The sequence below is a fragment of the Leucopleurus acutus genome, assembly GCF_964270905.1.
Source record: "Leucopleurus acutus genome assembly, chromosome: 21".
Taxonomy (NCBI): Eukaryota; Metazoa; Chordata; class Mammalia; order Artiodactyla; family Delphinidae; genus Leucopleurus; species Leucopleurus acutus.
In genome coordinates this window covers 13179383-13192002 of record NC_139163.1, presented here as the reverse complement: position 1 = coordinate 13192002, position 12620 = coordinate 13179383, and the positions used below count along the sequence as shown (strand labels likewise).

The following is a 12620-nucleotide window of genomic DNA, read 5'->3' as shown; positions in this document are numbered from 1 at the left end:
ATAAATAAATAAATATTTTTGGAAAATAGAATTATCGGTGTATCCCTGTGCATATTCCCTCATGGGTCTTTTCTGCTTTCTCCCCTCACAGTGTTTGGTGACTTACTCTGTAAAGGTTGTAAACTCTATTGAAACAGGAGGGGGCTTCCCTGGTGGCGCAGTGGTTGAGAGTCCGCCTGCCGATGCAGGGGACGCGGGTTCATGCCCCCGTCCAGGAAGATCCCACATGCCGCGGAGCGGCTGGGCCCGTGAGCCATGGCCGCTGAGCCTGCGCGTCCGGAGCCTGTGTTCCACAACGGGAGAGGCCACAACAGTATCGCGTTGTTACCGCGATATCGGTTAAAAAAAAAAAAAAAGAAAAGAAACAGGAGGGAAGGAGGCAGGGCACAACCTTTGAAAGAATGACACAGCCCGAGGACATGACATAAACTGCTTAGACCCAAATGGGTCCAAGATGGCGGACAAGTCAACTTCACTAGACCTTGAGCCTCAGTATTCGCTCACATCAGCAAGCTAAATGATACACCCACAGGAGCCATGACAGTTCCAAGACACCATAAGGATCAAAAGTGGGCGGTGGCCCAATTCCTGGAAATCCCCGCCCCTTCCTAAAATAGCTGGAACACTCCTCCCACTCATTAGCCTATGAAATTACCCGCTCCTATAAAAACTGACAGCCCCATACCCTGGTGCCTGTCTCACCTTCTGAGATGGCCCACACTCTGTCTGTGGAGTGTGTTTCTCTCTAAATAAATCCACTTCTTACCTATCACTTGGTCTCTCAGTGAATTCTTTCTGCGATGAGACATCAAGAACCTGAGCTTCATTAAGTCCTGAAACCAGGTGTGTGATCTCAGTTGGAAGACTGGGTGTTGGCCGGGTTCGAGTCCCGCCTGTGTGGGTTCAAGTCCCAGTCTGAGGTGCACGGTTTCACCATTATTTAACACATACTAAGTCCAGGCTCACAACGAAATAACTTTCCTTTGTATCAATTAGTAGATTATTGTGAATTCTTATTATTTCCTTGTAGAGCCTGAAAAGTAGTCAGAACAGAGCCTCAGGATTATTCCCTTCTTGACTTTCAGGTAATGCATCCAAGAAAGAGTCATCCACTGAGTTATTTCCCCTCATTCGTCTCCCTTCATCCAAGGTGAGGAAAAGAGACAGCCACTTGGCAAAGGTCTAGTCCAAGGTGCCTTTGAAATGTCCTGCGGAAGCACCTCTGGTTCCCCAGCATTCCTGTTAGAAGATAAGCCGTCTCCAGGTAAGTAATGCTGTTAATAACAATGGCAGTAGCCACTTGGGTCTTGATTTGTCCCCTGGGGAGACGTAGGCTCTAGGGCAGGGAGCTGGGAGGCTGAGGCTAGAGATCCACCACGGCCCTCAGCCTGTTCTTTGTCCTTGAATTTCCTTTTCACTTTAATCATTCCTGGAATCATGGGGAGAAGTTTAGAGGTTTCTACAACCCAGCTCTCTGGATTTGGATAAGATAAGTCTCAACAGAACCAGCCAGGTCTTAACATTCTTCAAAGAATAAAGATCCCGTCACCACCTAGAGGGACCTGAGCTCAGAAATCGGTTGCTGTGGATCTAGGCTTGTCTTACTAGTATGCAAACAATTCTGAGGGTTCCTCAAATCAACTTTCAATCTGGCGTTTTCCTTGGCTATCAGGTGGAATTTACCCCTGAATGAAGGTCCTCACCTTGCATTGAATTCTAGTGAGTTTTGTTTTGTTTTACAAAGTGACCGGCACCGTCTTTGGGGACCACTTGATTGATTGATCCCCCGCAATGTCGACTTAAAAAATACAAACAACCTAAAAGCTGAGAGTTATATTTTATTTGGTGGGAATTCTTAGGACTTCAAGCCCAGGAGGCAGCATCTCAAGTAACTCTGAGAGACTGCTCCGAGGAGGTGAGGGGGGAGCCAGGTTATGTAGGAGTTTTGCAGCAAAAGCAGGTAGTTGGAACATCAAAAGATTATTGTTAATTAAAGAAAACCAGATATCCCAAGTTAAGGAATTTAGCACTTTTGTATGTATGGGAAGACGCTAGAGTCCGGGCTCACTGAAATCATTCCTTTGATAAGTATCTCAGCTATCTGGGCCAGTATCCTGTGTTTTCACCTCCTTTGTTTCCTCAGGGCTCATGGTAAGGAGTGTCTGCAGTCTGATGGCTGCTAGATGGCAGGTATTCTTTCCTTCCTGAATTCCCTCAGGGCTCACCAGCTCACATTGGAGGGCTGCAGTCGCTGATGACTGACTGACATCCTTTGTTTACTGATAGGGTAGGAAATATTCCACTTCTCAGCAGCCTTCTCTTATTCACGTCGCAGATTTTTATTTTTCTCCTTAAGGGAGGACCCCAGCCCATGGGACAGTTCTGCCTGGGAAGTGGAGAAGTAGGAATGTTTTTCCCCAGTGACTAAAGCAAAGGCAGGAAAATTCCACATTTCATGGGTCCGGGGTCACGGCTACTGATGGTTGGTGTGATTCTAGCCATTACCAAGGGTATAATCTACACTTTGCCCAGTTCTCAGTCGCCTCCTCTATACAGAGTCCTTCCACATCCCAGGAGTCCCCAGGGAAGCCGGGACAGGCGCACAGCAGTCCCAAACCTGAGTCATCCTGTGGCCAGCAACTTCCCAGGGAAGCCCTCCAGCCAGGGCCCGCCTGCTGGACGGCCTCATTTCAGACAGGGTCCCCCAGGCCCCCTTCGCCTCTTCCAGGCACAGGTGTTTGTATCCCGAAGCAGCACCTGCTGAGCCCCCAGCCCACCCACTGTGCCAGTCAGGGTTCTGAGCAGCCCTGTCTTCAAGGTGGATGAGAGCTGACTCTATTTTAAGGAAATGAAGTGCGTCTTTGAGTCAAAGCATGTGATACAAATGACCTTTCTGTGGCAACATGATTAAAAATAGGCAGTTACAGGAAATTTTTCAACTCTTGAGACATTAATGGATGTAGATGTAAAAAAATAGACTAACTTCCCTCATCTTCCCATTAGTGATGTGTGTGGGCAGACAGGGCTACTTTTTGCCGCCTTGACAGACCGAATACTGCCTGTGCGTGGGATAGGAGCATTTCTAGGCTAGCCATTCCCCCAAAGTGAGGTTGTGGAATTTGTATGGTACTTACCGACTGACTGGCTCACCCAAATCTGAGTGTGTTTCATTCTTTGGGTTTGGTAGCTGGATTTTTGCATGAACAGCAAGGAGTAGCTGAATTCTCCCTTTCAGTTTGCACCCTCTGGATCAAGGGACAGCAAACTTTTTCTGTAAAGAACCAGATAGTATATATTTTAGGCTCTGTTGACCATACACTTTCCGTAGCAACTGCTCAACTCTGCTGGTATAGTGTATGGGTAAGCAGCCACAGGTAGTATGCAAACACATGGGCCTGGCCATGGTTACAGTAAACCTTTATTTGCAAAAACAGGTGGCAGGCTTGATTTGGGCCTGAAGGCTCTAGGTTGCCCAGCCCTGCTCTGGAGTCAAAGAGGTGAGGCTATTCACCCTCCTTCCCTGTTTTCAAGGGATGCCTGAGACTTATGTGTTCGTTGATTCGCGTATCCATTCAGCAAATGCTTACCCAGCGGTCTGCTGCCGTGCCAAGCTCCATAACATTAGTTTAGGATGCAACAGAGAACAGCACATACCAAGCTCCCTGCCTCACAGAGCTTACACCGTAGAAAAGAGGGGCACATCCTCGGGTGCGAGGACGATGTTAGTGGCGGGGGAATGAGCTCAGGGAGCTCACGGGAGCCGATCTTAGTGTCTGACATGGAAGCGATCGTAAAGACTTTGGGTTTTCCTCGGTGTGAAATGAGGAACCATTGGAGAACTTTGAACAGAGAAGTGACATGATCTAACTTATGTGTTGAAAATAAATGTAAACTGTGTCAATGGTAGACTAAAGGATGGATGCAGGGATACCCAGGAGGAGGATGTAGCTGTAGCAGTGCTTGAGGAGACAGAGGGCGGTAGCGTGAACTAGAGCGGTAACAGGGAAGGGAGTGAGAAGTGTTTAGATCCGTGGTATATTTTGAAGGTAGAGCCAACACGACTTCCTAATGGCTGCGTGATGTGTGTGAGATAAAGGAGTCAAGAATATATTTGGCACGGGGCTTCCCTGGTGGGGTCCAGTGGTTAAGAATCCACCTTCCAATGCAGGGGATGTTGGTTTGATCCCTGGTCGGGGAACTAAGATCCCACATGCCGTGGGGCAACTGAGCCCGCGCACCACAACTAAGACCTGACACAGCCAAAAATAAAAAAAAAAATAAAAAAAGAATGTATTTGGCATTTGGAACATGGAGTTGCCACTAACTGGGATGTGGGAATGCTAAGGGTGGAAGCAGTGTTAAACATGTGAACTTTGAAATTTCTCCTTGACATCCAAGTGGATACATCTCAGCTTGGCATTTAGGAGAGAGGTCTGAGCTGGAGATATACATTTGGATGCTGTCAGCATAGGGAAAATGCACGGTATTTAAAGCCACGGATTATGTGAGATCACCAAGGAAATGAGAATATAGAGAAAGAAGGAGAACCAAGACCCTTGGGCAGTCCAGTATTGAGACGCTGGGGAGAGGAGGAAGAACCCGGAAGTCAGAGCGTTAAGTGACCTCACCTTACTTGCTGGGAAAATATACATGAGAACATTGCATAGTAAATGAACTTAATTTTAAAAAATCTTCAATTTTTCATTCTATATCCAAGGGACAGCTATGACTCTTTTGACTTAAGGAGGTATTTGTATTTCTTAAGTGGATTCAAGTAGGCTGGTGATATTAGTCTTATTATGCAGTTTTTTCCCCTAAATAAAGAAAATAATTTGCTTGAGATCTTCCAGACCGTGTTATAGGTTCACCTAATTCAAAATTGTTTAAGGAGTCTGCTTTGCACACATGCCTTGCTCTGTTTGTGCTCTGTGTCCAATGTCTAAAGGCGTATGTAACCTGGTTCGCTTATTGCCAAATAAAGTCTAAGCCAGCTCCTGGGCTGCCCCCACATAGTAAGTAAAGCTCAGATGAAAGTGTGCACTTCAGACTGGGACTTGAACCCACGTGCTGGGAGTCAAACCCGGCTAGAACTCAGATTGGAACTCGAACCCATGCTGCTGGGACTCAAAGCCGGCCAAAACCCAGTCTTCCAACTGAGATCACACACCTGGTTTCAGGACTTAATGAAGCTCAGGTTCTTGATGTCTCATCGCAGAAAGAATTCACTGAGAGACCAAGTGATAGGTAAGAAGTGGATTTATTTAGAGAGAAACACACTCCACAGACAGAGTGTGGGCCATCTCAGAAGATGAGACAGGCACCAGGGTATGGGGCTGTCAGTTTTTATAGGAGCGGGTAATTTCATAGGCTAATGAGTGGGAGGAGTGTTCCAGCTATTTTAGGAAGGGGCGGGGATTTCCAGGAATTGGGCCACCGCCCACTTTTGATCCTTATGGTGTCTTGGAACTGTCATGGCTCCTGTGGGTGTATCATTTAGCTTGCTGATGTGAGCGAATACTGAGGCTCAAGGTCTAGTGGAAGTTGACTTGTCCGCCATCTTGGATCCATTTGGTTCTAATCAGTTTATGTCATGTCCTCGGGCTGTGTCATTCTTTCAAAGGTTGTGCCCTGCCTCCTCCCGCCTGTTTCACAGATACTTAATTCCTGTGGATCAATCTCTGCATTTTAGTTTCTGATTCTGATATTCAGAGGATGGTAGTTTGTTCAAGATCTGTGAGAATCTCAACCATCTTCTCCTTGACTTAAGTTGTAAAAATAATTTGGGGGTTTCCTGTTTTGTTTTTTACTTGGAAAATTTTGGTTAACACTGTTTTTTAAATGAACAATCTTAGAGGTTTTCAAAAAATATCTGTAGACTGTATCAAATATTACAAAGGACTTTTAAAGCAACCTTGTGAAGTATGTTATGATTCTCATCTTATTGATGATGTGTCTGAGGTTCGGATGAGAATGTCATGCAGTAAGAGAAGGCCAGGACTCTCATTCTCAGCCCAGTGCTCTTAGCACAATGAAACACCTTTTTTCTAGAAGCATCATACAGGTCAAGTGCTCAGGCTAATGTGCTAGCCAGATCGCCATCTTAGAAAAGCACGTGTCTTGGCTCTTCCAGTTTTTTGTTTTCTGTGACCCCATTTCATTTAGGACTGATACTCAGAACATTAGTTGGACCACTCTATGGCACTTAAAAGAAGGAGATAAGTTGGTATAGTTGAAGAGATACCCACATTAAACAGTTCTTTCACAGGCATGGGTCTTTGGGCAAGTCAGATACAAAATGTGAGAGAGCTTGAGCTCCCTTGAAAACCACAGAGACGGCAATCAATTTTAGGGTGGGGAAGTGTAGGGTTTGCCATCCCTGTGTGCCCTGTTTACTGGCCTGGTCTCTAGGCTATCACTTAGTTTTCAAGGTGGAAATTACCCTTGTTGTTTATCCATTCTATATATAATAGTTTATATTGTTGCAATGGTTTTAAATCATGGCCACAACTTCTTTGATACTTTTCCTGTGAAAGATGGGGTTTGTGTCCCCTACCTTGAAAGTGAGTAGTCCTGTGACTTCTCTGACCAACAGAATTCAATGGAAGTGGTACTATGTGATTACCAAGGCCAGGTCCTGAAAGGGCATAAATGCCGTTCCTGCCTTGTTGACTGGATACGCATTTTTAGAGCCTTGAGCAGCCATGTAAGAAGCATGATTACCCTGGTTCCACCATGTTGTGAGGAAGTCCAGCACACAAGGAGAGGTCAAGTGTAGATGCACTAGTCAACAGCCCAGCCTTTGAGGCATTCCAGCTCAGGCATCCGACATATGAGCAAAGACGTTTCAGATGATTTTAGTGCCCAGCTGTTCAAGTTGCTCCCAGGTATTTGAGTCTCCCCGACTGAGGCCTGAGACATTGTGGAGCAGAGACAGGCCCCCTGCCATACTCTGTCTAAATTCCAGACCCCCCAAATTTGTGAACATAACAAAATAGTGTGCTGCTAAATTTAAGCTAGTTGTGAAACAGTAGGTAAGTTGAGCACTTAGTATGACAAGTACTGGATAGCTATTAAAGTAAGTCCTGTTATTTTAAAATCATACCTCTCCTATCTGCTGCAGATAAACCAAACAAAGATTGTAAAAAACAGGGCACTCATTTTACCATGATTGCACCCAATGGTGAATCTAAGTTTTAGATCTCATGGTACTGGTGTCTCCCGTTAAGTCTGCCATGAGTGAGGGGTGGGTCTTTCTGGGCCTTTGTTTCTTTATCTATAAGATAAGCAATAGGTAATCCCTAACGATTTCATGATTCTAAGGTGTCAGGCATGAACTGGGTGCAAAAAGTATTATTTCCACACCAAGTTTGATAGCATTATTCACACTAGCCAAACACAATAAGATAAACAAAATGTGACATAGACATACAACAGAATAGTATTTGGCCCAAAAAAGGAATGAAGTACTGACACATGCTACAGCATGGATGAATCTTGAAAACATCCTGAGTGAAATAAGCCAGACACAAAAGGAAAAATATTGTATGACTCCAATTGAATGGGGTACCTAGAATAGGCAAACTCATAGACACAGAGAGTGGAACGGAGGTTATGAGGGGCTGAGAGAAGGGACAGGGGAGTTCGTGTTGATTGGTTACAGATTTTCAGCATGAGAGGGTGAAACAATTCTGTACATGGTTGAGCAACACTGTGCATGGATTTATGCCACTGAATTATACACTTAAAAATGGTTAAGGGCTTCCCTGGTGGCACAGTGGTTAAGAATCCGTCTGCCAACGCAGGGGCACAGGTTTGAGCCCTGGTCCGGGAAGATCCCACATGCCGCAGAACAACTAAGCCCGTGCGCCACAACTACTGAGCCTGCGCTCTAGAGCCTGTGCGCCACAACTACTGAGTCTGCACTCTAGAGCCTGTGTGCCACAACTACTGAGCCCACGTGCCACAACTACTGAAGCCCGCATACCTAGAGCCCATGCTCCGCAACACGAGAAGCCACTGCAGTGAGAAGCCTGCTCACCACAGCAAACAGTAGCCCCCGCTCGCCACAACTAGAGAAAGCCCATGTGCAGCAACGAAGACCCAATGCAGCCAAAAATAAATAAATAAAATAAATACATTTTAAAAAATAATAAAATAAAAATGGTTAAAATGCTAACTTTTATGGCATGTATATTTTACCACAATAAAAACAATTTTTAAAAAAAGTTTTATTCCCATAAGCTTTGGCACTGGAGCCCTAGGCCTCTCATTGTTGTGAGGAATGAGGATGTGTACCCTTGCTCACCTTCATGCAGTCACCTACGGGGGGGGGGGCTGGAAATGTCCTCAGCCTTCTCCGTGGTCCCAAGAGACAACCCGGTCATTCACCAACAGAGATTTCCGGATGCTGAAAAGAGCCTCCAAAATTAGGTGGCTCAACACCCTCACTTTGCAAGTGAGGAAGGAGGAAATATAACTTAAGGAACCACCTTCTGTGGGGAAAAAAGTAATCCAGCTAGATACCTTCAAGTTATAAATAAACCAAATTTGGCATTCTTCTTTCTAGGGTAATAGTCTACTTTCCTCTAAAAGTCCTATGTTTAACTTGCTTGTCATTTTTGTGTTCATCATTAGGCCAAGGAAGTTATAAAACCCAGAACAGGACTCTAGTGAGATTATTCTGTTGAAGCTCTAATTTGAAATCTCCTTCTCAACATATTCATCCAGGCAGCCACTACAAATTCATTAGAGTTGGCATGAAAGATGGAGTCTCTTTGCTGTTCCTGTTACAATGTGCCTTATTGTGACATGGTGGCAGGGGCACTGAACCTGAAGTCCAATGACCTGAATTTAAATCTAGACTCTGCCATGACCTGGGGAAATCATTAAACCTCTCTGTTCTTCAATTTGCTTCATCCGTAAATAAAGAAACTGGAGGAGATAAACACTAAAATGCCCACTATCTTCTATGACTCTGTAATTCTCTGATTATATATTTATGTTTGTTTGTGCTTTGAAAATAAGGAAGTGACCTAAATACTTGAAAGTTATGCATTGATCACTTCTACTGTGTTTTCCACACTTAGATAGAATTTGCCTTGGTGGGTGGGTGGTCTCATTGTAGCGGATGCTTCATTGCGTGGCTCAGATCTTCACGCCAGAGTGAAGGACTTGCTCCTGCAGCTGCTGGGGTGTTGCCTGCAGACAGCTGTCCAGTGTCAGCCCCTCTCAGGGACTTGTTCTTGGCTGAAGAGCCCCACTTTGCCTGAGGCGTCCTGCCTTCCCCGGTGCAGCCTGTATCCGTTGACCGACCCGTGTGGGGTACAAAGGTCTAGGCCCTCTACCCCAACTCGGGACAGCTCTGAAAGGTTCTACGAGGTTCAGAGCTCCTTGTGGGGTTGGCTGAGGCCTTTGAAGAGACTACATCACAATCCAGCGTCTCCCTGTGTCCAGACTCGCTTCCTCGTCTTCCCTCACCTGAGCTGATTCTGAGAGCAGCCCCCAATCAAAGCCCTGCACGCTAATCTCCATTCCGACTCTGTTTCCCAGGTAGTCAACCCGCTCATTCACTTAACCCTCCCAAGGACATTACGAGGTAGATACAAATATTAGGGAACTTGTGGAGTAAGTTTCCACAGTAACCTTTCTAGGAAAGGGTAGAGCCAGGCTTTAAACCCAGGCTTCCTGGCTCCACCGTCCCTGTTCTAAGCTACTATAATATTTTGCCCCCTTGATTTCTCATTCATTTCTTAGATTTTATACAAGTTTCCTCAAGTGTACATTTATGAATCACTGCTTAACTACACACATATTTTCCAAGTATTGCATATGTTTTCATGTTAGTTTACAAAAGTGAATGGAAGTTTTAAAATAGACCCCCAGGGCTTCCCTGGTGGCGCAGTGGTTAAGAATCCGCCTGCCAATGCAGGGGACGCGGGTTCGAGCCCTGGTCCAGGAAGATCCCACATGCCACGGAGCAACTGAGCCCGTGTGCCACAACTACTGAGCTCACACGCCACAACTGCTGAAGCCTGCATGCCTAAAGCCCATGCTCTACAACAAAGAGAAGCCACCGCAATGAGAAGCCTGTGCACCGCAACAAAGAGTAGCCCCCACTCACCGCAACTAGAGAAGGCCCGCGTGCAGCAACGAAGACCCAACACAGCCAAAATTAAATTAAATAAATAAATTTTAAAAATAAATAAATAAAATAGACCCTCCAAAATGACTTTCAAAATAAGTTACCTTACATATACACACTACTATATATAAAATAGACAGACAACAAGGACCTACTGTATAGCAGAGGGAACTTTAGCTAAATATTTTGTAATAACCTATATGAGAAAAGAATCTGAAAAAGAATATATATATGTATAACATATATATATATATCTGAATCACTTTGCTGAAACTAACACAACATTGTAAATCAACTATATGTCAATAAAAAAATTAATTAATTAAAAAAAATAGAGTTCCTAGAGTTAGGAACCTAGGAAAAAAATCCATCAGGCCTACATCCAGCCCCTGCAACAGTTCTTCTGAAGACAGCATTGAGGACAAGAAAGCAATCCTGTTGACATCCTGCAGGTGGAGAGAACTGAAGAAAGAAAGTCCGCCAGGGCAGCCCCTGTGGGATGATGCAGACAAGAGAGGTCGCTCTTCACACACCTGGATTATGATTCATGGTTCCTACCTTTGCTGGGGCACTGCCAAGCCTGGGACCATGACTGATCCCAGGTGAGCCCTGTGCTGCCTGGACCCTCTCTCCCACCATGTCTACCCACACCGATGGTCTATGCCACTTTTCAGTGACCATCAGCTGCAGATAGGGATTTTCTGTTTGGAGAGGGGATAAACCTGATTATCCCCATACACCAGGGGAGCCCATCAGAGTGGCTGTGTAGCCTGACGTCTGCGGTAGTGACAGTAGACGAGGTTCCGGCCTCAGCTCTGCTCCCACCATACTCGGCGGCTTTAGAGCAACTGCAGACCTCATCCTGCCTCCGTTTTCTCATCAGTCAAATGAGAATAATAATATTTGTTCTTCCTTCATAGAAAGCAATTGTGAAAAACAAATTTGACAGTCGCCTAGCATTGCTTGGAGGTTACAAGTAGAGTTTCCAAAACCCATTGTTGTGTCCACTGGAAATAGAAGTGGAGAATCAAGATTACTGTTTGTTAATTCTGAATTTAAAAAATATTTCATATCCTTTTCTTTCTTCCCACAGATGATTCAGAGCTTACCCTTATTGCTAAATGGCTTCACATTTTTCTTTCTTGTGTGAGGTCTTGTTGTGGATCTCTATTAGCTTAATAGTTATCTAATCCCTGGTCTAAAGGTCTCAGATTGGAGGTCAATGGAATACATTCAGCTTACAAACAGAGTGGATTTTGACTCCCATAATGTTGTGGTTATTTTTTAAACTTGAATTAGCTGACAACAAAAATCCAAATTTCCAGCTTTGTTAAAACATACCAGAAGATCTGACCTCTTTCCCACTTTGCAACGATAGGCTGGTGCAGAATAGCAGCTGCCCAGCCTTAGGCAGGGCATGTGGGCTCTGGTCTGCCACAGTCTCCACTGGTCCCTATTGCAGCCCTTTCACTGGGACCTAGTGTCAGCTGTAGTTCATCATCGCACTTACAAATCCATTCTGCTCCTTAAATTTGCCTGGCCCCCAAAGTCTTTTGAACCTGTCATCTCTTATTCTCAAAAATGCCACATTTAAGTCCTGGCCAGTGGCCAGTGGCCCCAAAAGCACACTTTTTTAAGGTGGTGTGGATTTGTGGTAACCCTGGTGCTCTTAACTGTTCAGGTTGGTTTAGCAACTGGGATTTGTGAGCCTAGAGGATTGATAGGCTATTTGTAGGCTGTACAACTCAGCTTTGAGACATCCTCAGATATGCTCGGATACACTGGTCATTTCTGTTGGTTGATCGTGCCTTAAAGCATTCTTTATAGCCTTCCCCTGAATGTCTTTGAGACCAATTCCATCTTAGGATAGTCTCTAAAGTCTTGTTCTGTTTTCTCATTCCTATGGCTATGGGTTATAATTAACACCCTCATCTTATATCACTGTCTCATTTCTTTCTTCTGCAGTCTATGTGCTCTACTGGAGCATTGTTCATCTTCCAACAGAAGATATATAGTCAGCTGTCTCCTCCACTTATAAACCCCTACTGGTTCCTGCTTCCTAAAAGATAAAGTCTGAGCTTCTTATAAAAGGCCCTCCCCCATCTAACCCTAAACCGCTGCTCTGACCCCATCGTCCACCACATGCTGGACTCCTCCCACTTCACAAGCGCCCTGGTATTTCTCAGCAGGCCGGCCTCTGCATTATCAATTCCCTCAGCCTGGACTACGGTTACCCACCCTTCTCAGGTCTTGGAATTTCAAAGACCAGTACCTTTTTTTTTTTAATGTGGGTAATGTGTGTTATTTTTATTGGGCCAAACAAGAGATGCTTGAAATCATAATGATATAATTTGTTACCATCTTGATTTCATAAGAAAACGAAAAACTGCAACACTCCAAAAGTAGGAAGAAACCTCATCTCAAACTAAAATTTCTTTAAATTGAATAAATCTACATTTTGAAAAACTTACTACGTTGC

At 44.8% G+C, this 12620-nt stretch overlaps 1 long non-coding RNA gene across 1 annotated transcript; it reads left to right on the top strand.

Annotated features, from left to right (window-relative positions):
• The first annotated feature begins 347 nt into the window (after window positions 1–347).
• Window positions 348–8962, top strand: LOC309977698. Its single transcript, XR_014327088.1, has 3 exons — window positions 348–843; window positions 1086–1264; window positions 8728–8962. It is a non-coding gene; the product is annotated as an uncharacterized lncRNA (long non-coding RNA).
• Window positions 8963–12620: the final 3658 nt, after the last annotated feature.